Consider the following 27,564-nt stretch of genomic DNA (forward strand, 5'->3'; position numbering starts at 1 on the left):
GACTTACAGCCAAGCGGCCTAGAGCAGTGGAGAAGAACTGACAATTAGTGACAATAACATAAAGACCCAGCAGGTCTACAGAGTAAGTAACCAGCCTAGAGCTGCACGGCACTGGGAACCATTTAAGTTTCAGGAATTGAAGATGGTGCCGTCAGAAGGAACATATGTTGTGCCATGACTTACTCTTTAAACACTAAGGGGCATATTACCAACAACTAGTGATAATTATCGCTATGTTGGTTTAGCGGTGATATTTTTATCGCCGAGCTGCGGCGATTTTTATCGCTTAGGAGCCTTGCTATTATCAAGGTTTATCTCCTAAGCCATAAAAATCAGCCGAAATGCATGAATATCGCTGTAAAATCAGCAATATTCCTGCATTATCATGACAATGCTCTTAGCCATGTTATCCGCCTTCTATTGGATGACATGGCTAAGAACTGCTTTTGGCAGGCGTTAACTTTTGGAGATATTCGCGCTTAGCGCGAATATTTCCAAAAGTAGATTGGCACGCCCACTTTGCATGTCATTAGCGATAATTATCGCTGACATGCAAAGTGGGCCCCAAGATGATCGCTATCTCCTTGAAGCTGTCGCTAACTGGTGTTAGCGACAGCTAGGTAATAGGGCGATAAAATTATCGCCGCTTTAGCTGGAAAAATTCCCGCTAAAGCGGCGATAAGGCCCTTGGTAATATGCCCCATTATTTTCCAAATCAAACCAACTCCCGGATTCACTCATCTTGTGGTTACAAATGTGAAAGGCTGAGATAATTTAACCAGATCTCTCTTACACCACCCCCTTGCCATGTAAAAACACTGCGCCTTATGATGCTTTTTCAATCCTGATTGGGTTTGAATATTTAGAGGCAGATTTACAAGCCCCTTGCACCACCGGTGCTTCCCTTTTTGAGTCGTACCTGTGGCGCATTTTACTGCTCCACATTGCCAAGCACAGGAAAAGCCACCTTGCGTGACTTTTCCTGACTTGTAAATATGAAGCCTTTGCACGCAGCACTTTGCATAAAAGGGGTGCTCCATGGGTGATGCTGTGGGTGGCAACACCCATGGAACCAGACACAAATGCCTGTGAATGCTACACCTCCCGAGGGGAGGCGTAGGGAGGAGCAACGAGGAGAAATGTATTAATTTCTCCAAATTTTCTTTTCCTCTTTCTATGCGTGCTGCATTCTGCAGCACACATGGAAAAAGGAAATCACTTCTAATGATTGTTTATGCCCAGGAAGGGTAACCATCCAGCACAGAAACAATCATTGAAACAATGACGTTTTTCAACGTCCCTGTGTGCTAATGCAGCACATATAGAAGTAAATACATTGCATTTCAGATTGTTTTTGTGCAGGAAGGGAACCCTTCGTGAACAAAAACAATCTCCCACGATGCAGGCATCCTTGCACCATGGGTGCAAGTGTGCCTGCGCCGGCACATGGCAGTCATCGCCAAATGTAAAAAAAATGATTTTCCAGTCTTCACTGTAAGTTTTTATTAAGATTTATTATATCAGCAGGAGCCCCTATGGCCCCGGTCCGACTCTATGAAATCACAACCACATCTACTGTGCGTCAGTGGAAACAATGGTGAAGGAACACGGCCATGAGACTAAAGTCACAAAAACATGTTTGAACAAAAACAACACGCGCGATCATGATTGAGATGTAAACATCATCACTTGCATGATCACACGTGCGGAGCATCTACCCGTTGGCTTAGTCAAAGCTTGTTTCTCAAGGCAGCTGCTGACAGTTGGCTGTGGTGCTCAAGCCTGGCTGGAGAAAAACAGCAGGCCTCCATGGTGCGCTGTAACTGATTAAATATTGCAGGGCAATTGTTTTACATGTTTTCGTCAAAGGGAATCTAAGGGCCATATTATCAAGCAAGGGCAATAAATTATCGCCGCTTTAATCGGCAGGAAACTGCCGATAAAGCTGCCATAATGGGCTTGATAATATGCCCTTGTGAATTCCCATAGCAGCCCAGGTTCTGGTGTTAACCTTGGTTGTGCCTTGCCTCCCACAAGGATATCTCTGCCCCCCCTGGAGTGTGTCTGGAGCCAAGACCAGACAGGACAAGAACTTCTGCATTACAAAGAGAATACTTTGAAAAATCCCTACTTCAAAGGCCAAAAGGGGTATAAGTATTGGACCCAAAACCACAGATTTTTAGAACGCTTCTGGATCAAGGTGAGGTCCTGCCAAGAAGAAGAGCTGAAGAGTTGTCAAGTGGTGTACTGCCCCTTTGCTGTGTGTTGCTTTGCTGAGCTATCCTATTTACCAAAGGTACTCCAAGGCCCTGTGTGTGCTTGTCTCCTATTGTAAGTCTCAGGGCCCCTAAAAGTCCCTGGAAAACCAAGGACCTCACCTCAACAAGGTTCCCATCGCTGGTTCTGAACTTTGGTGCTGCTTGACTGTAGTGGGCTCAGCACGCTACAGGGGCCTCCGGAGAAAATTTGGGACTGCCAGCCCCTTTCTCCATCATCAAAGACAATCGTTCCATGTTGTTGGACTGTGCCTGGAATGACTAGCATTTTGCTGGAGGGAGTGCGGTGACCCTTTGCAGTCCCTGCACCTCATTGGCCCTGTGAGTGCTTCATTCCACACACCTGTCCGTCAGCACTCTTCCATCTGGAGAGTCCATGAGCAGCTTCTCTTCACCTGTGAGTGGGTGAGGGAGCAGTTCTACTCTGCTCAACACCGCCTGACTCAGAAAGCCCCATGGGTGCCCACCCCTGCTGCCCTGACAACAAGCTCTGCACTGGGAGCGCATTCTCCTGTAGCAGTGAAGGGACCGGATCTCAGATTCAAGGTACTGTACTCTGAGGCAGGGGGCCAAACGGTCTCACACAGCGGCCCCACCGCCATTGTGTATTGGCCTAGGTGAATTTGCTTCAACTATTACCTGTGTTAGATCATGCCCAGTGGGGCCCAGGGGACTGTTTACACAATCGGAGTCAGCTCTATCAATCAGTTCAGGGACGCCATGCCAATACCCCCACGACTCAGGTGCTCTCCTCACACTCACCGATAGTGCTGGCCTTGTTCAAGCCGCCCTTGCAGCATCAGAGCATGCCACTCACTCTGAGAAATACAGTAAAGCATCTAGTAGGTGGAAAGACAATGCTGAAACAATGATTACTCATTAAAACTGGTCAAATCTCTATCACTCATCTTATTTGTTGGATTTTTTATTGTTTTGGTCTTGTTTAAGTTTAGATAAAGATACTTATTTTTCTCAACTAGAATGGTGTCCATTTGGAGTGTTTTCACTGTGTTACTGTGTGTGTTATGTGCAAATACTTCACACATTGCTTCTGAAAAAAAGGTGTAAGTGGTCTGTTTCTGTCATGATGCTCCTTGGGCAAGGTTAACGCTAAAAAAACTGCCAAATAAAATGTGTATTCTGCTTGTCTTATGTGCTCTAATCTCATCCTGCAAGAATTAAGGACAAACATTAATATTTGATGTCAGAAAACCCATATAGTGACTCATATAGTGTGAAACTAGAAAATCTGGGATCAAACCGGCTTACCTGCTTGACCAAACTGTGTTATCCTAGGCAAATACTTCTGTTCAAGGAATCTTTTTTATTCATTATCTATTCATTATCACATGAGACAATCTTCAAATGCATGAATTAAAATGTGCAGTGTACATAAACCTCTTGTGTTTTGTGTTGGGTTACTGGTTGACTTGGGTGTGAGCCCTGGTCAAACAGAAACAACAATCCTAGTGAGGGTAAGGCACAAGCAAACACTAAATTCACCTGTGCTCATCCCCCTGGTAGCTTGGCATAGAGCTGCAGCGGTGCCTCCTACTCTAAGGCAGAGGAGTGCAAAATAAAATGAAAATAACACTACGTTATTATTATTTTATTTGTCTATTGTCAGGCAGGCTGAAGGGGGTTATCATCACAGCCTGTAGGGGAGAAGTGGTTGGAGCACTTAAGTGCGCATCGGGGTTTGGCTGGCCAGCTTGGGCCGGCCAAACAGTCATGCACACTTTGCATGGTCCTCACTGTTGGACTTGGCCCTTTTTGCAGGGTTATCCCTGAACTTTTTGCCTTCCTCCTGTATTTTTTCTGACCTGTTGTTGGTGGTTTTGTGACTCTGGGCACTTTACCACTGCTGATCAATACTAAAGTGCACAGGCTCTGTATTGTAAAGTGTTGTATTGGATTAGTGACTCAATGATTGGCCTATTTGATTTACCTGTCAGACCCTAGTACAGTGCACCATGTGTGACCAGGGCCTGGAAATCAAGTGCTGCTGGTGGTCTTGCGCACTGGTTGTGCCACCCACAGAAGCTGCTTGTAAAATGTGGCTCAGGCCTGCCATTGCAGAGCCTGTGTGCAGCCTGGGGCGGCCATGTCGACTTGGCAAGTGCACCCACTTGCCAGTCCCTAAACCTTCCCTTTTCTACATATCAGTCACCTCTAAGGTAGGCCCAAGGTACCCCCATGGGCAAGGTGTATTGTAGGTAAAAGGTAGGACATGCCCTGATGTGTGTACATGTCCTGATAGTGAATTATAGGCAATTCCGATTTTCACTATTGCAAGACTACCTGTTCCCGTAGGCCAGAATGGGCAGTTTGATTATAAAATCTTATAATCCTAACAGACTTAGGGAACTAGGTAGAAATTTTAGTTTAGTATGCCTGAACTCGGAATGATAAAATACATCTTTTAGTGAAGTTGGTTTTTACTTTCTGTGTTTGAAAATACCACTTTTAGAAAGTAGGTATTTTCTTGCCTAACCATCCAGCCTGCCTCTGCTAGGTTGTGTATTGCATGTCTGGTTTGTGAGTGACAGGGGCTGGGTGGCTCTAGGAGGCAGGGTGGGTCAGCACTAGGCTGAATAGACCTATCTGCATTGGGAGTGGTGGGAGGAGTAGCACCTGGGCCTAAATAGGGCTGTGCCTACCTTCCACAATGCTGGTGCCACCTCTTCTGGTGCGTCTGATGACCCTGGCCCACACTGACAAAGGAAGAAGTTGTGCACTGGCAGAATGCACCCAGAACTGGTTAGGACTAGGTACAGCCACTCTCTGCCTTCAGAGACTAAGGATTTGTGTGTATAAAAAGAGGGACCCAGACCCAAGAACTTTAGATCACTTCTGGGACTCAAGACAAACCTTTGCTGAGGAAAAGAACCAGGACACTGAAGGAGGACACTACCCCTGTGCTGTGTGCTGTTTGAGGGTTGGCCTGCAGTGGTTGCTTCATTGTCAAAGAAGGAAGAAAAGGACTGAGTGTGCTTTCATCATCTTGAAGAAGAATCTCCAGGGGCTTGAACTGTGCTTACCTCCTGTCTGAAGTCTCAGGGATACAAGACTTCACCACCAGCTCCCCCTTGAATTCCCTTGCTGGGAATTGAAGTGCCTGTGTTGTGTTGGGCCTTCTAAGAGACTATGTGGAGCTGGGAGCTGGAAGCGCTACTCAACAAGGAGGAAGCGTGTCGCTACCACAGCAGTTGTCGTGCATTGCCGAGTAAGCATGCCACCGCTGACGCTGTTGCCTTCGCATCACCGAAGCACGTTGCATCACTGGAGATACGTGCCGCGGCCGAAGAGGTCGTTGTCGCATCCCCTGAGAAACGTGTCGCAAGGCCTGTCGCGGTTCAGAGGTTCACCGAGTCGCCGCACGGCCGTCGGGCATACACGCATCGCATCTACATTGTCGCACCGTAACCAAGATGCCATTTTTGTTGCATTGCACCGGAGCGTCATCACATCGGATCGCAGTAAGAAACCGTCTGTCAACTCCCCACACAGTAAGGAAGTGAGCCTCAACTCCCCTGTTTATTTTGCGTTACGCATCCCAGGTACTTTGAGAGTAAAGTGTTGCATTTACAATATAAAGTGAACAAAGCTAGTTCTACCATTTAAAAGTCCATTTTTGAATACAGTATTGTGGATTTTCGGTGTTTGGTCTTGTGTTAAGTCTAGTAAAGATTACTTATTTTTCTAAACTGGTATGGTGTCCATTTGTAGTGTTTTCACTGTATTGCTGTATTTGTTCACAAATGATTTACACACTGCCTCTGAGATAAGCCTGTTTGCTTGTGGCAAGCTACCAAGGGGGTGAGTAGGTGTTATTGTAGAAGTGTAGCCCTTTACCCTGACTAGACGCAAGGGTCCCTTTTTGGTCAAAGGTGTAGGAGAGTAGGGTCTGCTATCCTATGGTCACCCCAAATTTTTGCTTTTTGCTTCACTGGTTTATGACTTAATGTGGCTGTGGGCCTGCTAATCAGACCCACAGCCTGCTGTTCTCTCTCTAAATTACTGCCAATGCACTTTAGGTGCATTACGAATTGGAACTGGTTCACCTTATTGGCCCCTGTAACAGTGTACCCTAGGTACCCAGGGCATAGGTGTTTCCAAGGCCTACCAGGGGCTGCAGCATGTATTGTGCCACCCCTGGCCTGGCCTCCATATTTGACACAACTGGCTGATCACTCAGCTGGGGTAAGTTGGTGTAATCACCTCTTACTTAGATATAGTATCCCTATATCTACCCTTAAACTGGACACATATGTTCCTATCAGCCACTCCTATGGAAGGCCTCATCAATCCTGGAGGCAGAGTGCTTGGAAATATGTGAGATGCTGCTCTAGCATGAGCTGAGCCTGTCTGCAGCTGTCGGGAACCACTCCCTAAGCTGTTCCGGGATATTGCCATACCATATACTCTTAAGTGCATTATAATCCTCGCGGTTAAATGCTATCTTTGGTTTGGCTTTATCAAAACATGTCAAGTAAGGTGTCATACGAATTGGAATACTACAGTTCTGTCGACGGGGATAGCATTCCACCCTTCTAGAGGGACACGACATGTGTGTAGCCTTAACCCCGGTTAAAGTTAACCAGAGCCTCAGCATCACAAAATGGATGCTGCCACCACAGACACGAGTCTGGCCTCCTGCTGCTGACCGAAACTCGGCAGATGGTGGCCTGGACAAAGGGTTTCCTGCCTTGGGAGGTGCGAGCACCACCCCAGACAGGGTTTTGTGTATTGGGTAGGACAGGGCTGAATAGATTGAGACATGCCCGGGGCACACAAGGTGTCCCCGTGCATAAGCCAGTCCAAACCGGTCCTGGGACTTTCCAGACCCAGGCCTGGCGAGGAGCTGGACAAAGGAAAGGGGGTGTAACCGCCCCCCTTCCTGGTTCCTCCCAGAGGAGGGACCTAGTAGGTGATCCACCCCTCAGATTGGGAATAAGAGTGGGAGCAGAACCATTGCACAGTAGATCATCCTGAATCAACTTGAAATAGAGAAGAAGACTGGACTTTGACATTCTGCTGCACAGAAGACTTAAGAGATCTTCCCTTGTGGCCTAGGAGTGGCCACCCTGTGAACACAGGCACCAACCAGCAACTCGATGTCTGCTTTGCCGCCGCCTCCCGCCGGAGCCCGAGCCAAGAGCCTGACAAGACTCAGACTCCCAGACTGCTCAGAGCCCGATCCACAGTCCCTGCAAAGAAGGGACCCGTGGAGGCACCGAGAGACGTGGGACCGGACATCTTGGAAGACACCCGAAAAGCTGACAGCGCAGCAACCGAGGCACCCACGACGTTGTGCTTTGGGGACTGAGAACCCCCACCACCGAGCAGCCCTTGCACCGAAGATCAGCCCCCCAGCATCTCCACGATCTGCGTGGGGCCCTTTTGCATTGTGCCACTCGACGCGCCATCCCGGCCACTAGCCGCGTGGTCAGCGGCCATCTTGCGACTACAACGACAAACTACACTGCGGGTCTGGTTGCTCCAGACTTGCCCAAGCTCCTGTGAAAAGGAGCACTCGTTCTGACCTTGCTGGTCTGAGTGTTAAGCCTTTTTCGATTCCTGCGTGGCTTACATTAGCCAAGGCCTGTATGCTCCGATCAGGTTGCCAACACCGCCAACAGCGAGAAGCCTGCGTGGGACAGCTCGTGACCGACTCCTGGACGTCCTCGACCCCCGGTGTCCACGTGGCTGCAGAGAGAAGCTACACGACAACGCCTGTTTGCACCCGACATCGCCTGGTTCCAATCTGGTTCCACGGTAGTCACTGGCTAGTGACTTTGAACATTGTCCCCTCTGCTTTCAGGTCTACACAACTTCAGATCCACCCTTGGATCCACCGGAACTCTTCACATCGAGCCGCCTGCAGCATCTTCAGCTCCAAGCACCATCGACCAGCGTGACGAAACCCAACACTACTTCGACCCTGTGCACCCGCTTCCTGTGGGTGAGGTAACTCAGCTCCGCCGGTGTTCCTACACTGGTACACATCTCAAGGGCCTGTGTCTTAAGTTTCAGCGTTCTAGGTCACTCGGAAGGTTCCGAACTAACTAACTTTGTACTTTTTACGCACCATAGACTTTACATTGAGAAGTGCGTGCACTTTAAACACTGCACCCGAGTCCCGCGGGCCTTTCCCGACTTAATCATTGATAGTCTCGAATAGCTCCAGCGATTCCCAAGGCCCTAGGCCTGTTTCCTTTCCAATTGGTATCTCTTATACCACTTTCTTAGTATATGGTTTAGGTGGCCCCTAGGGCTCATCCACATTGTGCAACTTTTGTGTATTTTAAACTGTCTTGTGTTTAATGCTTGTGCTTCTGTGCTCATAAAGAGTCCAGGGGATACTTTTAGTTAATAAACCAATATATATTTTCAATATATATCTGTGTGGTGTCCTTTCATTTGGTATTCAAGGGGGTTGTGTATGGTAATACAGCTGGCTTCACATGCCTTTCAGAGTTTAGCCTAAGACTGCTTTGTCCACGTTACCACTAGGATAACTGGTCTACAAGGTTGAATTACAACCAATCATCATAAGGGTTGCTTGGCATGGTACAAAGTGATCACTAGAATTAGTGAGCATTATATACCAGGCCAACTTCTCACAAAAGGTACCTACCTCTGCCAAATAGAGACCCCCCAGTTCTAACACCCACCAGGCTGTAATACACAGCCTGGTGAGGAACATGCAAAGGCTTCCAGTCCCAGTCTGAGCTCCAAAGCACATCACTCAGACCAATCACAACTCTGCAATGCAGCGTTTTGAGTGGCTTAGGGGAGCCTGTGTGTGATTCCTGCTTCAAGGATAAACAGAACAGAATGGAGATGAGGCAAGGTGGCAGTCGGCAGCAATGTAAGTAACTTTTTGATTTATTTTTCTACCCCCACCCCCACCACCAATGCTACTTGGTGGCAGCCACCAATGTAGAGCAGTCAGGCTTAACTTAGAGGCAATGTGTAAAGTACTTGCACAACACTTCAAACAGTAAAACTGTGAAAACACCATACTTAAAAAGATGAGATGTCATCAGTGATGTCACTGACCATGTCATGAATGATCTAAAATGTGACATCATCAGCAGTGGATTGCGGGTGCGCGAAATATAGTTAGTACAACTAACTATATAGGAGCAATTTCAATGGTTTTGTATCAGTGAAATGTCCAGCTAACTATAACACCCCTAAAACTTATAGTTTTTTGAGTGAATTTCAAAGGTTTTTTAAATGCTAATTCCTAACTATATAAGGCCTTAAACCTATGGTTTTTTCAGTGAATTTAAAAGGTTTTTTAAAAGCTAATTCCTAACTACATAAGGCCTGAAACCTATGTTTTTTTCAGTGGATTTGCAAGTTTTTTTAAATGCTAATTCCTAACTATATAAGGCCTGAAACCCATGGTTTTTTCAGTGAATTTCAAAGTTTTTTTTAATGCTAATTCCTAACTACATAAGGCCTGAAACCTATGGTTTTTTTAGTGAATTTCGATGGTTTTTTAAATGCTAATTCCTAACTACATCAGGCCTGAAACCTATGTTTTTTTTCATTTAATTTTGAAGGTTTTTTAAATGACAATTTTTAAATATATTAATTGTTAATTTTTTTATACTGATTTACTACATTTTTGCAGGCAGGTGTTCAAAGGGCACGCCCCATTTTGCAACAATCTGCAGCGCAGTTCCATGGTGCTTAATGGAGATACCTGTTGGACTAGTTGCCCTCTAGGGGACCTCTGGATTGAAGAAGAATTAATTCCACAACTTAAAACACACCACAGGGAAGTGTAATGAAGCCACGCCCCTTTTTACACCTCTCTGAAACGCAGCCCCCGGGTGTGTTTGCAGAGGGGGAACTAATTCCCCTTGCATAATGGGGGTCCCTGTGGGCTAACTAACCCACCTGAAACCTCCTGTATGCGCCAGGGGGCTTCGGTGCAAAGAGGTGTAATGAGGCCACACCCTTTTTTACACCTCTCTGCAACGCAGCCCCCGGGCGTGTTTACAGAGGGGGAAATAATTCCCCTTGCATACTGGGGGTCCCTAGGGGCCAACTAGCCCACCTTGAACCTCCAGTATAAGCCAGTGGGCTGCATTGCAGAGAGGTGTAATAAGGCCTCACCCTTTTTTAGACCTCTCTGCAAAGCAGCCCCCGGGTGTGTTTGCAGAGGGGGAACTAATTCCCCTTGCATACTGGGGGTCCCAGGGGGCAACTAGCCCACCAGGAGCCTCTAGTATGCGCCAGGGGGCTGCTTTGCTTTGCCCTGGGGAGCGGCGGTCCTATGGGGCAGTGTGGGGGAGATTGGACACCCCCCACACTTCTTTATCACTATGCCTCCGCGATTTGGTCCCCCTGGTGGGTAATTTTTAAATAAACAAACCGGGTTTTAAAAAAAAACATTTTTTGCCTTGGTGTTTTTCTGCTTTCCTGTGCCTCAGTCTACCGAGGCACAAGATGGCTGCCAACAATTTCTGTTTTGGAGTGTTGACAGACATTGGCAGCCAATCAGCATGCAGCTCACGCACGCAAAGGTCTGCGCACGTACGCGTACGGTACGCGGACCCGTGCACGTACGGTGCGCGGCTATAGATATATACATTTTTTCAAATTCAATTTTCTCAACAACTACTGGAGGGATTTACACCATTTAAACAAAAGGGCATACTGTGTACCAGTCCCTACCATTTTGCCAAGTTTGGTGTAATTCCGTTCAGTGGTTCGGGCTGTAGCCGTGTCTAATCGTCCTATGGAAAATAAAATGGGGAAAACACGTTTTGGGACCCTATTTTTTCTCAGCCCCCACTGACGAATCACCCCAAAACTTTCAGGGAAGGAGCGGGCCATCTTCTTTGAGAAATTCGCGAAGATTCATCAACCGGCGCCAAAGTTATTCCCAATAGAATGTTGCGGATTTCTTATGGAAACTAGGTCCTAACTATATATACCTACTGGCTCCAATTCCTTGTAGTTTATCAGGAAAACAGCACTCGTAAACGAACTGATGCTCGCACTCGTGCTTATTTGCACAGAGTAAAGAGACGCGTTTCGGCTCCTTGGTGTCAATTACACTACGCAGATTAGCCATACATATTGTGTGTTTCACGCGTCAAACATAAAAAATGGACTCACATCATCAATACATACTCGGGGGGCATCTTTAAATGGGCAAGTAATCCCAGTTGAGCAACGTAAGATTATATACTCACTGATGTTTGCCTCCCCAAGTGTGATACAAATAGAATTTTATGTATACTGCTGTGTATCGGCATGTCACCCAGGATAGAAACTATATCGGGGGTGTGTGGTCTCACGTGTGAATGGTGGGTTTCAAAATTGGCACAACGCGGATCTCCCCAGTTCCTTGATATCTGATGGGTAGCTATCCCATCTAATCTAGTTTGTACTGTATATCCAAGTATATGATCACATAACATTGGCCAATATGTGGAACTCCGGTGTAATGCCGTGGATCGGCTTAGTGCCCTCGCTCGGAACCTCCTACGAGGGCATATATCACTGCGAAACCATCTCCATTATTCTATCTATTCTATTTGATAATATAAATTAATGCCTGCCTAGTGTTATATTTACCAATAAGTTATTGTTATTGTTATTGTTATTGTTATTGTTATAGTCAGCTTATATAGCGCCAAATCACCTGCAGGTCTCAGGGCGCTTTTGAACTGTCAGACACAACAACCTAGACGATAGCACAACGGTGGGGGAGCTAGACCTGATTTACCGCTGCTCTAAATAAGATGGTTTTAAGGGATTTTCTGAAGCGGAGCAGGTTTCCTTCTTTACGTAAGGCTTCGTAAGGTTTGACACATGTTGTCTTATATACAAAACAATACATTTCCTATGTAGGAACTCTCTCTGTTTAAAAAGTAGTGCAGCAATTAACATACAGTTTTTTTCTTCGTATCATATCATATCACAAAGCTAAATTGTCCCTACGTTGAAGTTAAAGAGTTTATGAGCCCATAAACTGTTAGATCAAGTCAATTAAACATAAACCATAGATAACAAAATAATAGTATTCTAGGTCTCAGATTATTCAAATTCATCACAGCTGGTACACAATTACAAAAATGTAGTCAGTTTCGGTCATCTAAATTTCATATTCCAAGATCAACTGTTGTTGTCTCTAACAGAGCACATAATATAGCAACAAGTTCTTACATCATTAGGATCCTAATTTGTACCATATGCTGTCTATCTTCCTAAATGTCCAGCCATTTCTTCCCCGCTACTTAGCCCTCGAGGTGCCTTTGTTATCAGGTCTATTATATATCTGGATTCCAGACGTCTCAGTTGTTTTATCCTGTCTCCACCCCGAACACTAGCTGGAATGCTGTCCAGTCCGAAGTATTTTAATTTACTTCTGTCCCTGTTGTGTATCTCATTGAAGTGTCTTGCAACTGGGTAGGATGGATCTACTTTTTCAATCGCTCTTTGGTGTTCCAAGACCCTCATCTTTAATGGATGGATTGTGCTGCCTACATATCTTAGGCCGCATGGGCAGACAAGACAGTAAACCGCAAATGGTGTACTACATGTTAGGAATTTCTTTATGAGCTTAGTTATTTCTGCCCCTGGTACCCAGTAAGATAGTATCCTTCTGCTCCCTGCACAAGCTTTGCACTTGCCGCAGGGATAAAAAACCCTCATTTCGGTCAATGTGCTTTGCTTTGGTTTCTTCTGTTCAAAATGGCTTCTCACAAGTGAGTCTTTCAAAGATCTCGCCTTGCGGAAGGTAATCTGGGGTTTCGAAGGAATATCCTCTTTGATTACAGGACCAGTTAGAAGGATATGCCAATTCATGGCCAATATCCTTTAAAGAGTGTGAGATTCTGTGCTATAAATTGTTATCATGCGAAATTTGCCGCCTGTGTCTGTCTCTTTTTCTTTGGTTTTAGTTTGTAACAGGCATGCCCTCGGGATCTTCCTAACCTTCATCAGTGTCTTATTGAGAGAGTGTATGTCATACCCTCTCTTGGTTAATCTTCCGATACTCCCCTTAGCCGCTAGCTCAAAGTCCTCATCTCTGCTGCTGTTTCTCTTTAACCTTAGGAGTTCCCCATAGGGGATGCTCTGTATGAGCTTAGGTGGGTGGTTGCTGTCTGCCCTGAGGATAGAATTTCCTGCCGTGGGTTTTCGGTATAGTGAGGTGTGTAGTCTGTCCTGCTCAATAAACACTCTCAGGTCCAGAAAGTCCACTGCCACTGGACTAACTGTTCCAGAGAAGTGCAAGTTGTAGGTGTTGTTGTTCAAGACCTCGATATATCTCTGAGCCATCTCCATCGTCCCTTGCCACACGATGAAGAGGTCGTCGATATATTGGTGCCACCTCACTACCCTGCCTGTCTCCTGTCCGTCTGTGTGGAGTGCAATGGGCTCCCGCTCCTCCCACCAGCCCACGAGCAAGTTCGCGTAGCTGGGAGCAAAGCAGGTACCCATGGCAGTCCCAGACACTTGTGCATAAAGTTGGTCGTCAAACAGGAAGATATTGCTTGTCAGGCCGAATTCAACAAATTCCAGCAGCATACAGTTATGTAAAGCAAATGTTGCTGGTCTCTTATTGAGGAAATGTTCCACAGCAGTTATCCCCAATTCGTGTCTTATATTGGTATACAGACTAGATATGTCCAGTACCATCAATAGGTATGTTGGTTCCCATATAAAATCCTCAATTTTCATCAGAAATTCTTTGGTGTCCCTTATATGGGACTTAAGCTGTATCACCAGAGGAAATAGGAAACTGTCGATGAATCTGGACATATTCTCCGTTAGGCCATTAATCGATGAGACGATAGGCCTCCCTGGTGGTTCGGTGGCATTTTTTTTGTAGTTTTGGCAAGTGGTAGAAGGTGGGTATCGTTGGGTTGCTACTCCGTAGGAAGAGATTCTCCTCACTGCCCAGCATAGATCTTTTGTACCATTTATTTACAAGTTCATCATACTGTTTTACACTCTCTTTATATCTCTCCCCATCTGTTCTTTGATAGTACTGGGTATCTGCTAGTTGTTTCAAAGCTTCCTTATGGTAATACTCCCTGGTAAGGAGCGCAACGTTTCTGCCCTTATATGAGGGCTTTGTGATGATTTGTTCATCTTGTTCTAATGTTTTGAGTGCGTTCCTTTGCTGAACTGTGATATTATCAGCCCATTTAGATGTCCTATGTTTGCCTCTCATTGTCACTAGTTCTTTTAACACTGCTTCAGAGAATGCATCAATGGCATCCCATGGCATTATTGGGCAAAATGTTGATGCCGGTTTGAATGAGCTTTCTTCTTTTTCTTGTTCTATTCTGTTCCTTGATGCTCTCTCAACCATTGAGAGTTCCTGTGAGTTCTGTGTTTCGAGTTCTAATCTCAAATTTTCGGGTTTCTCCACACTTCTCAGATCATTGCACGATAATAAATCAGTGGCCGTCATTCTTTTCATTGTTATTTTTGGAACTTTCGTTACTGCTCTGATTTTATGATACTTGTGCAGTTTCAGTTTCCTTACGAATCCATGCAGGTCGATTCTTGTTTGAGTGTATTCAGTTCTGTTGTTAGGACAAAAGGTTAAGCCCAGGCGTAGCAGTTTTTCTCCGCCTCAGTCAATGGTCGTTCTGTTAGATTCACAACAGTTAAATCATCTGTTGCTCCTTATAATATGTTGGTTTTCTTTTTGTTTCTCCTGGACTGACCTTCTCCTCCTCCTCCCGCTGCCTGCCCTGCGTGTCCTGCGGTTTGATTTTCTGGTGGCTTTACCTTGCCCCCCCAACCAGGCTTGGCGTATTACGTTGAACTCGTCGTGAAAATGGGGAGTGGAGACTGCTTGTCCACCCTTTGTATTCCTGCAGCAGACTTCTTTTGGCGATCATCCACTGACTCGTTATCAGTTACATCAGATTCTGACGTGACCTCAGGTGAGACTATACCTAGGGCTCTCCTCCGATACACCTCCTTTCTGGGTGCGTCGTACTTCTTTGCAAAGGTTAGTACTCTGCCTTGTAAATAGTCGTTTTCGTCTCTGATGTATTTCTCTTGTTTCCTGGTTTTAATGTTTTCTTCGTATTTGGTTAGTCTAATTTTCATTTGATCCTTCAGTGCTGTAATTTTATCGACTGCCTCCTCTTTTAATAAATCTCCCTCCAGTACTGCGATTTCTACTAGTGCCTTATCGCGATCACTCCAGGCATACCGGACTAATATTCGTAATGTCCCTTTGCAATAGTTTGCGGTATGTTCTGCCCAATCTGTCAAGAGCTGAGGGTCCGGATTTTCATATGATGGGATAGTATACTCTCAAAGACCTCTGGGTACCCTTTTGTCGTCGATGTAACTTTGTAAGCTTGTCGCTTCCCACCACTTGCGCACCTTGCGCTCATATAGTCTCTCTCGCTTCGTCAAGACTTCTAGCTTTATGTGTTGTTGTGGCGGCTGCGTATTCGTTCCTGCCGCTACTGCATCCTGCTTCTTCAACATACCCTTGGCTGCATCTCTGCGCGTGTTTTCGCAATACATATCCTAAATGGATTTGCCGTTTTTCACTCTGTTTGTCGAATGCGTGTGCATCAGTTATAGTTTACCGTCACCCTGCCGCCTATCGCTGCCGCTCATATGTATTAGAACGCGCGCTCACCTCGGGAAGAGACTCACGTCAGGTCTCCTAGGCGGATTGGATCGATTCCTCCAGTTCCGACTCCTTAATCCCTTTCTCTGTGTTCTTCGTGGCGCGTTGCAATTGCGGTGGTTCACGTCTTTCAATTAAGGCTCCCAGTCCCACTGGTCAATCGGGGCACCCTGCGGGTGGGTGCAGTCTGCGGTAGTGGGTTTCTGCAAATGTATGCAGCTCCAATTCCTTGTAGTTTATCAGGAAACAGCACTCGTAAACAAACTGATGCTCGCACTCGTGTTTATTTGCACAGAGTAAACAGACGCGTTTCGGCTTCAAGCCTTCCTCTGTGTCAATTACACTACGCAGATTAGCCATACATATTGTGTGTGTCACGCGTCAAACATAAAAAACGGACTCACATCAACAACACATACTCAGGGGCCATCTTTGAATGGGCAAGTAATCCCAGTTGAGCAACGTAAGATTATATACTCACTGATGTTTGCCTCCCCAAGTGTGATACAAATAGAATTTTACGTATATATATATTTACCATTACAGTACAATCATTCCATTGCAGCAGCACACAGTGGTCTACAATCTAGCTCTCGGGCTCTGATTAGAAGTGGGCCGTATGGGGGGAGGTATTTGCTGGATGTGGTAAATACCGCCTATTCTAGGTTTCCACTTAGAAATGAGGGGGAACAAGTGAAATTGTTGTTTAAAACAACGGGTTCTCCCTATTATGCCTATATTCTGGTCTTTTTTGCCTGATAAATTTCAGCAGGATTGACCTAATGCCATTTTTCAAGCAGTAACAGCAGGAGGGTATAATTTGCGCTGGGTTCTGAATTCCGAGCCCTATAAAAACCCTGTTGGCATTTGGATTGAAATTTGACCCACCCCTCCCTCACTTATAATCAGGGTCTTAGCAGGGGTTAGGAATGGATATCATTTAGGAGGTTATTTTGGTTCACAGCTACACCCCTGGCACTGCTCTCGAGACCCCTGGCACACTGTTTGCACAGACAGCCCAGATAATGAAACGTTTTTAAGAGATGGTTATATTTTTTAATAATTGCACAGCTATAATCGTTAGCAAAGTAGAAGCAAAAACAGAATGAAAAGTGAGCAAACTTCACCGCTGGAGGGCTGGGACAGAAGGAATAAGGAATGTAGTGGGAATGAGAGAGAGAAGGCAAAATGTCTGCAGTAGGAGCTTCATCACTCATCCTGGGACATTTGATTCGGCAATCAGAGGAAATTGAAAAAAAATCAGCTTTTTCACATTTTTATTTTGCACTGCAGCTGTGCGAGATGGCTGCATACATACGCTTTGAAGTCTTTAACACCATACTATATAGGTGACTGCGTTTACTGCCTGTACAGTATGCAATCAAAGTTAAGCCCCAGAATGTAATCTTAAATTATAAACAATTATTTCAGTGCAGCAGTGAATATATAACTTTCTATAATCATCAGTTTGTTTTGTATGGAAGACTTTGCTATTTTTGTAACCAATGTTGGATCACAAAATAAAAAAAGAGTTTAACTATGACTTTGACCAGAACCAGGGGGCATATTACCAAGGGGGTTTATCTCTGCTTTTTTGGCTTTAAAAGCAAAGAAAGCGGAGATAAAATTATCTCCCTATTACCTAGCTGCCGCTAACACCAGTTAGCGACAGCTAGTAGGAGGTAGCGACCATCTTGGGCCCCACTTTGCATGTCAGTGATATTTATCACTAATGAGATTCAAAGTGGGCGTGCCAAGATGTTAGCAACTGAAAACAGTCGCTAACATCGCTATCTCCTATTACCAACTTTTGGAGATATTCCCACTAAGCGGGAATATCTCCAAAAGCTAACACCTGCCCTGAGCAGTTCTTAGCCATGTTATCCAATGGGAGGTGGATAACATGGCTAAGAGCATTAGCTCGCTAATGCATGAATATCGCTGACTTTTCAGCGATATTCATGCTTTGCGGCGATTTTTACCGCATTTGCGTTAAACCTTGGTAATACCAAGGTTTATTTGCGGTAAAAATCGCCGCAGCGCTGCGGTAAATGTTTGTCTCTAACCAAGCAATAGCGATCATTATCGCTATTGCTTGGTAATATGCCCCAATGTTTCCACACATTTCACATATAATTATTTTTACTCAAGATTGCCATTGAGTTATTTTAACACACTTTTTAAACTACATAAAAGTACCCCATATATGTACTTAGTGGTTTCAGGTGAAGGTGGTACATAAAACACTCCATAAATTAAATGTATGATACAGAGGACACACATTAGAGTCATTGGTCATTAATAGAATACAGAATACATGTTTCTAAAGAGCATTGGCAAAGCCTGTAGGTCAGGCGTTGGCTGAAATACTTTTTGCTTTGGCATTTCTTGATTTGTTCTGTCATGGTTCTTGCAAAACATTATTGTTAAGAAAGCAGTCAAGCCCTAATAATTCTAAAAAAAAAAAAAAAGCATTGTCTAAAACAAAAATATTTAGTTTCGTCTAAAAAAGCACACTTTACAATAGCATTTAGTGCCTGGCACTGAAGGAAACTGCATTGTGGTGAATTTGCTCCTTGTGAAGGGGCGACGTGTCATAACTGACAGTGAAGTCAGCCAAAGACTTAAGTGGCTGATCGTTTGCCTCATGATGCATGCAGGAGTGGGAGGAAGAAAAATGCGAAGGACACAACAGACGAATGGATGAAGTCTGGCCGAAAACTCCTTAAGTGACTATGCTATACACAGCATTTTAGTAAAATCAAAGGGTCTTTGCCCACACTAGACCTAAAAAGTCAATTGGTACAGCTTTGGCTGCTAGCCTCTTGCCTTTGCTAATGCTTTTCTGTAATGTTTTTGTAAATTGTTGTTACAAATGGATAGGGTTCAAAAGATAGATAAATAGAGAAGCTTGCAAAGACAGATAGATGATAAGCATTGGTAAATGCATTAGGTTTTGCCTATGTGATAAATTATATATATATATATATATATACTGTGGTAAATTTGATGTTGGTAAGCAGTTGTGCAATATAAGTTAAAGCAACTCTGTAAAAGTGTTATGACTTGTTTTTTGTGCAAGGCAATATATTGTGCAGTATCTAAAGGGGTCCTGTACCTTCGGGTGATGTTGGCGCTATATAAAACTGACCCTGATATAAAATTGTGAAAATCTGGTTTAAATGTGTAGGTGGTTAGTTATCTGTGTGCTTGTATGAAGTAACTGGTGCTAATATAAAGTACTCCTGTACCGCCGGGTGATGCTGGCGCTATCTGAAGCTGTCCCCATAATAATATTGTGAAAAGCAGGTTTGAATGCAGAGGCGATTTGGGGGCGGTGTCAGTAAATTTGTCTACTGTGTTCTGTTTGAGCAAGGCAACTTATACGTAGATTTTGAAAGGTGGGGTGTAATAAATATTGTTGGGTGGAAGTTACTTTTTAGTAGCTGATTATGACAAACTGAAAGTGTGTAGGGTGTGTGATGTGAGGGCTGTCCATTGAACACTAGTTGTGGGGTGAGTTGTGGATTTAGGTGATGTCTGTAGCACAGCTATAGTCGATTGTGAGGCAAATCATAGGTCTCTGGATCACTGGGCAAGGGGGTGTTTGTATGTCGATGAGTGAGTGTGAGAGAAATCTTCTATTTCACAATGTCACAAAGTGAACTACATGTGGGATAATATTGTGTTCTATTTCATTATAAAGAAGTTCGCTCATGTTGAATAGTGTACAAGACCACGAATAAAGAAACAGCCATGTGTTACTACCATGGTGACTATGTTGGGTGCTATTAAACAAGTATAGATTATGCACTTGAAATATGCAATCCCTTTACTACACTGTAGACCACGTCAGTGTCTACAGTGTAGAAATGTAAATGCCAGGGTTCTTCTCAAGAGGCCACTTGCATGTTGTGCGATTGGCAGTACTAACCGAACCACTAACCATAGGTCTCCCACAACTGTGCCATTCTGAGAATATTCCATGTCACCCAAAGATAGGAATGGCGTGAGCAGTCGGTATTGCTCATTGTAAACCCCTTCGTCGCGGCGCGAATTCCACCGCGGTGCGAGGGGGGGCCGGGTTGGGCATGGTTCTGCGGTACTCATGACGGCTCACGGCCATCATAAATAAGGGTGGCGTGTGCTCATGACGGTTGGGTGCCGTCAGAACTCCGCCCACTGATTAATTTGCCCGCACAGGTGGGGAATTAACAGTGCGTGGGCGGAGTAGCAACGTTCTGACGACTCCCGGCCGCCATGAGCACATGCCTAACCGTGATGAGCACCGAAGAGGTTAATGTATATTTAAGTATTAAAAACTGTAGATGCGCTCATCTAAAAAATCTGGCAAAAATCCTCACAAAAAATAGCCACACAAATAGAACGCAAATATTTGCAACTGGTACATAGCCCACTGAACTATATTTTCAAGATCAGAATTTGTGACCTAGATGTTAAACAGGAAGCTCTGCAATAGCGGCATGAACTAACTATCCTATTACCACTACCCTGTAGGTACGAGGTACGAGGCATTGCAATGCAGGAACCACATTGGGATTGCTACAAAACAGCATAACTGTAGTTACAGGTTGCATGCAAAAAGGTGTGCCTGCAGTCACTGAAGAGTGAACACAGGTGCCTGGAGGCTCAGTGGACTGTGGTACAGTGAGCAGACTAGCACTGCGAGGACAATGACATTAAATAAACAAGCAAGCCAGGGGGCCAGGGGTGGAAGCGATAATGAAGCAAGCTACAAAGAGGACAGGGGATGCATTGATGACGGGGTTAAAAGACAAGGGGATGGTGGGGGAGGTGGTAAAGCAGTGTAGGCCATACGGAGCGGCAGAGGGCCAGGTGGGTGGGATGGAGCTGGAGGTGCTGGGGTCTTTCTGAGACTGGCTTCCCAGCTCTGTTGCAGACACGTACCCTACTGCTGATCGGCAAGGATGCATGGCAAACAATCCCATCCCTAATACAATCCCATCCCGGAAGAACTGCTCATACCTGCCATGGAGAATATTATAATCAACCTAATGGAGTACTGGGAAGCTTGTAGGCACTACAGGTGCACTCTGGGAGCTGTAGTAGCAATGTCTGAAGTTGAGGAGGACACACTGTGGCACGCTAGGAAACCCACAGTCCGAAATGCCAAAGGCCCTTTAAGTCCTGATAACTGGTTGCATTGCTGTCTGGCATTTCTCAGCTCACCAGTTCAATAGACTGCTCTGACACCATAGGTATCCTCTATGTGTAAGGCAGGGGGTACTTTAAATTCCAAGTAGTAATATTCCATCCTATTTTTAGAATAATCTGCACTGATATGAAGGTCGTGGTGTCCATCACATAGACCCCTTGTGGTCCTCTTTGCAGTTTGACAGCAGTTCGTCTAATGCCCCTTTCGTGTGCTGGCCACATTCAGTCAGAGTAAATAGAAGAAAGCGTTCACTGCATGGCTTGCCCGTAATGATTGTAGTCAGCCCATTGTGCCACTCACCTCAGCTGCCTTGGGAATAAATCAGTACATCGAGGATGAGTAATTCTGTTTGCAGATGGTGATAACTGTTCTGTCAAATAGCCAGCATTAACCCTGTGAGTGAGCGAGAGGAGGGCAGAGGGAGTACAAGGAAATATTTCTTGTAAGAGATGGCCATTCTAATCGTTTTTTGAGAGGATCAGACCTCTTGATGAGGCAACACAGGACCAGCTATTTTTTGCTATTGTAGTCAGGCAGACTTCACAAATAAAAGGAATACTGTGTGGGCATTCTATTCATAGATCATTAACCCCTGGACTATGTTCCATCCCAAAGGACCTCCCAAACATCTGGGCCAGAAGTAAAATAATTTGGAGCTGAATAACCCACTCCATTCCATCATCAGAACGCTTCTACACTACGCGCTTCTTCGAAAGGCTCATGAATATTGTTGCGCTGTATTCTGGGTAGGTAATGAATGGCAAAAAGTTATCCACTCGACAAGGTTGGCCAAGAATGGCCCATACCTAACTGGCACAAAGCAGACGCAATGATGTAAATCATAATTAATGCTCCCTGTTTTCCGTTTTTACAGATTTTTACAGTAAATACAGACAGAAAACTTTCATTTTTTTGTCTACAGTTACCTTTAAATGTGGATAAAAACGGAAATTGGGTTGCTTTTTGGGTAATTCTAAATACTGTCTGCTATGACTGCCAGGCCAGTAGATGTATAGATTAATAGTTAAGGGGGTTAAAAAAGAAAGGAATTTTAGTAAAGAGACTTTAAAAGCAGTAGATATGCACACTGAAATTTGCATATTTTCATATAAGTGAATAGATCTATCTTCTGCGGCTGTTCACAGCACTGAAACCTGGCAGGCTTTCAAGCATGAGTGCATATTTATCGGGTAAATAAATGCGGAAATACACCAGTCTCAGCTTAATGTTTCCACAAAACCCAAATAAATATGGATAAATACAGATAAAATTAGCAAAAAATAAATATGGATAAATACAGACGGAAATGGCAAAAAAATAAATACCATAAAACCGGGAGCCCTAATCATAATTACTCTACCGGTGTTCCCTCTTTCAGACTCTACGGACCGCATGAATACAAATCGTGTGTTCATGAATCTGAAACTGATGGGGAGCCTGAAATGGGAAGACAACTCGCTGCGGCAGATCTTAAAAATGCCACTTTAGACTGATACTCTTATTGATGCACTGTCCAGTATGTCCGAGTTACCGTTAGCCATAACAGAAAGGCACTCTTGACAACAACATACATAAGGGGATTCTATATAACACGCATATTGTGCTTGAAGGAACGCAAAATATACTTGGAATGCAGGGTTTCACAATGCGATGCAGTTATGATTGAATTTTGCAATAATTACAGGTTGTTAATTATTCAGGTAAAGCCATTTGCATTATACAATAATTACTTTTAGAATACTTTTTAGTTACTTTTAGAGTACTTTGAGCACTGCGGGAGGGATGTCAAGCTACCACACCTAAGGTTCTTACAATACAAGGTAAGTAAGACTTGTCATACTTTGCAGTTTAGTTCTCTTTTATCCATACAAATATTAGTTCAACACTTAGAACATTTTAGGCCCAAAATCTAATAACATGGGTGCTTATTGGGAGAAAAAAGTGTTCGCATTTTTTCGGGTAAGTACACACCTTATGAGGGGAGTTTTGGGGGTTAGGACCATGGTTCCCCAAGGTCCTGATAGGCACTTGAGTTGCACCACCAGTGGCACCGGGGCGGCCATGTGCAGAGTGCAGGGGCCAATGGGGCTAAGAGGGCCTCCGGTTAGGGGCTGCTGACGAGCACCAGAACGGTCGGGAGCAGGGTTCCAAAAAGACGTTGGGCCCTGTGATTTTCAAAGGAGACCTTCAGTTCTGTGAAGTTGCTGCAGGCTTGGGCCGGGAGAATTCATGAGGGGGACCACCGACTGGAGAGGTAAGCTGGGATCTTGGGGGATGCCTGGACACTGTTGGTGGGGTCACCCAAGACTGTGGGGTGTCTTTTGGCGTCTGCTTCTTCGGACTGCCTTCAGTTGCAGTGTGGCACTTCAGACCGATTGGGTCGCAGTCTTCTAACTGCCTTCGGGTACGGTAATGGGGAAGCCTTTAACGTTGAGGCTGAAGGTGCCATCTCGAAGCTTGGGGGAGATTGGGGGTCACCAGATCCCAGGTCAGGATTGCAGGGGAGATCTCATTGGGGTGTGGGGCCACTCGAACTCGGGCCCTGGTGGCCGGGTGCAGAGAGGTGCAGGATCGCGGAGTCCCCTGAATCCTGATTCTAGTCTTGAAGTCTTTGCTTGAGCCAATCCGGTGCTCCTGGGAGACAGAGTCTGTAAGGTGAGTGCAGGGCAAATCTTCCGGGTTCTGGGGGGCTGCTTGACACACCAGTATCTTCTCTGTAGGCAGGTTGAAGTCAGGACAGGCCGGTAGGGCTGAGGTCAAAGCAGTAGGTACCCTCTTCTTCCTGGGTTAGCACTGCTCTTCGGTCCTTCTTCTTTCTTCTTTGAGTTTGAGGAGGCAAAGCTCAGGGTGGCCCCTAAACACTAGATTTAGGGGCATTAAAAGGGGTGTGCTGGACGGACCAGTGGGTCCATTCTTTGGGGGAGGAACTCCCCATATTATGCCATCCTCCAGTGGGAGGGGGCATTAGGCTCCTCCTAATTGGCTCAAGGTGGAGGGGACTGAGATGGGTGCTCCACCTCTACTCTCCACCTCTACTCTCCACCTCTCCTCCCCACCTCAGGGATAGGGTTGGCAAAGGGGGGCACACCTCTCTTCCTATCTTGGTTTTCCTGCTGTTTCTCCCACCCTAAGTGGGGGCAGAACTGGTGGGAGCCAGTTTCTTGGTAGAGCAAAAGGCAGGGACAGCTTTCAAAGGCAGCAGGCCTTTGAGGCTTCACCTTTGTGGACTCAGCCCATCCTGGGGGAGGAGGCATCACACCTCTACCCAGGATGGGCTTTGTTTGTGGACCCAGAGAGCGGAGACTCTCTACCCAGTGGCCCAGATACCTGTCTGATGGTTGCAAGTTGTGGGTAGCTATTCAGGAACCACACCAAGGCCGTCAGTTTTTCAGGTGGCATTTCTAAGATGCCCTCTGAGTGCATTTTAACATTAAACCCTACACTGACATCAGTGTGGGTTTAAAGTGCTTAGACGTTTGCCACGTCACTGCCTAAAAGCATCCAATATACATATGACTTATGCCATGCATTTCTTTTCACATGCAGTAAATATGAACAAAAATATTTTATGTACCCAGAAATTACTTAGGTGCAATGAGAAAGAAAACAATAAATAGGCCTTGTGAGGATGCCTGTACTTTTTGAGGAAATAAACTATGCTTTGTAAAGCCACCTAATCATACTGTGATAAAAACATGAAATTTTACCTTTATTTACTAATAAATGCCTGTTGCAGATTCGGCAGATTAGCCCACCCCTACTTAGGTATGTTTTCGCACTGCATAGTGTTGAGGCCCTGCTGGGGTCACTCCAGGCACTGCCACACTGCTCAACATGGACCATGTGTTACCGGGCTGTTCCTGTCAGGTTTTAGCAAAGCCATTATGGAGCTGTGGAGTTTGTAATGACCAACTCCCAAACCAAAAATTCTTTATGGCTTTACTACACTTCCTAAGAATGGACTTAGACACTGTAGAGTTACAGAGCTCATGCCACTGTACCCCCAGCTGAGAGCTAGTGCAGCCTGCTGGATGGGTGGCTTACCTAGGCCTCAGGAAGTGGGTTGCAAGCATGGCACACAGGGATGTGTGCCAAGTCGCCTCTTCACTTTTCTCAGCACCAAAACCCGTAACCTGCAATGGCAGTGTGTGGGTGTTATGGTACATTCCCTCTAAGGGTGGCACAATAGGTGTTGCAGCCCTTGGAGGCCTTCTCTGGTCACAGTGCCCTTGGTACCCATGGTACCTTTTACAAGGGGCTTACCTGTAGCCAGAGATATGCCAATTGTGGGTACAAGTGAACAGTTTTGGGAAAGAACACAGGCCGTGGGAACCTGATTGGCAGGGACCCAAGGGCACACCAAGTCTAAGGGCATCAGAAATCTGGCAAAAAGTGGGAGGTTACTACAACAGAAACCCACTTTCCTACATGCACCAATTCTCAAAGAAGGAATACATCAATCAAGGCCATGCAGCTTCGGCCATGTTAACATGGTATAAATGTAATCATAACTAGGCAAAAACGGCAGATTCAGCAAGAATATATGTAGCAAGCCTGCCTTGAAACACCTGTGTATGAACGCCTCTTGTAGCTACCTGAAAGGTGTTAATTCATATAAAGACAAGATGTTGATCTCGTCCCCACATCAAGAGTCAGATATACAAAGGAGAATATGAACAGTTGTCTTGTGCAGACGTTGGTTAAAGAAAAAACAGAGCCAATAAGCACACTTGAAATGCGTGCAGCAAGTGGGAGAATGATTGTGTAGAAAAGCACCGCGGCAGGGGAGATTAGTAAACAAGTACAGCGCAAGCGCTGGGCAGGAAAAACACTATAAAAAGTTCCCCAAAAGCAGATGGAAACAGTACTTCAGCCACGGGAAACTGATAAAAAGCACAAAAGAACACCACTAAGAACAACAGGAAACAGTTTGCTGCAGCCAACAGAAACGGAGGAAAATTAAGTGGCAAGCAGAGGAACCAATGAGAAGCAAGGGGGCGAGATGTAACCTCCTTTTAAGATGTACATTGAATACAATACATGTCACAAGCACAGTGCAAGTGCTGTTCAGGCGAAACCTAGAAAGGGTTGTATAGATAGGTAGTGTTTCATAGATAGATAGATAGATATTATTAAAATGTAAATGTCTATATAAGCTCTACATAGAAGAGCCCTGAAAGCAAACTAGAAAGACACACAAGCAGGGCATACAGATTAAATTGGTTTACCAGTGTAACTGAAGTCCTCAATTAAACTACAAACAAGCATGACATAGAGAAGAAAAGTTATACATGAACTGCATTGCACTCATAGTTGAAAGAGGAAAGTTTATAAAGAACAGTTCCAAATGAATACAATCTGGTATGCTGTAAAATAGCCTCCGTCAGATAAACAAAGGTCTTCCCAAAATGGAATAAACAACAGCAATACGAGGAGACAGGGTCTAATGAAGCTGGAATGTTCCCTGTACTCATGTAGAAAAAACTGGTCGAAAGAATCCTGCTGTCCTATCAGGCTTGAAACACCACGGCATCACAAAAGTAATAAGAATACAATAATAAAAACAAGGACAGTGGCACTCATGATAACTATCTTGTGTGCAGCCAATCAATTTTATAAGGTTTGTGTACTCTTACGTTTTTTTTTAAACCGAATAAAGAAATTGTGATGAGGATATGTACAAAATAAATGTATTTTATTACTATGCACAGCAGTAAAACAGGTTTATGATCCTTATGGTAATCAAACCAGAGATTTAGATAGATGTTTTTTAAGCAGCAGAATCTCTAGTCCTCCTCGTTCACTGGAGATCTTTCCTCTTCACTGGTGATCTTTACTCTTTTTGGTCAGTGAGGAGTAAACAAAGTACCTTGAAAGCTCATTGGTCCAGGGAGGAGTAGCGTCCTGCAATACATTATCCTGTGATCCACGCATGGTCGGTGGGTGACAATGATCATGGGAAAAGTTCTATTGCACCCCATTTAAATGGCTTGGAAATGGTTAAATTAAGATTGGAAACTAGGCAAACCCTCAAGAATGTCATTACCTGAATGTTTGTGGAGCGAGAATGATTATTCTACCTGATGTTTCAAAGACAGACCGCCCTCGAATTTTTCAAAGCCCAGGAAGGCCGTGTTGTGACATGAGATGGCTGTGTCCTCCTGAAAGTTGTATCAGTTGGGTGTAGAAACTAGTCACTTCAAGCCGCAAGCAATGTACCGTTAGTAGATTTTTTTTATAGCATGATAGGCTGCAATGTCAAAGAGTCAGTGGTCATGTGATGTCACTTCCTATGGTGTCAACAGGGGGCAAAAACTGTTGACATGTGTGGCATGCTGGTGAATTGGCATCCATCGGGGAAGAATCGTGGCACACTACTCACAATCTTATGTTTGAAGTATACACCCCATTGTACCGTAATATATTGCACAGCTCTGACAATTGCAGTA

General features: G+C 44.9%; 1 protein-coding gene across 1 annotated transcript in view; it reads left to right on the forward strand.

Annotated features, from left to right (window-relative positions):
* The window catches only part of LOC147692931 (inter-alpha-trypsin inhibitor heavy chain H3-like), a 316,366-nt gene that overhangs the window by 21,489 nt on the left and 267,313 nt on the right, over positions 1-27,564 (forward strand). The gene's annotated exons all lie outside the window — the stretch shown is intronic.

This window comes from Lissotriton vulgaris, chromosome 9 (genome assembly GCF_964263255.1).
Source record: "Lissotriton vulgaris chromosome 9, aLisVul1.2, whole genome shotgun sequence".
Taxonomy (NCBI): domain Eukaryota; kingdom Metazoa; phylum Chordata; class Amphibia; order Caudata; family Salamandridae; genus Lissotriton; species Lissotriton vulgaris.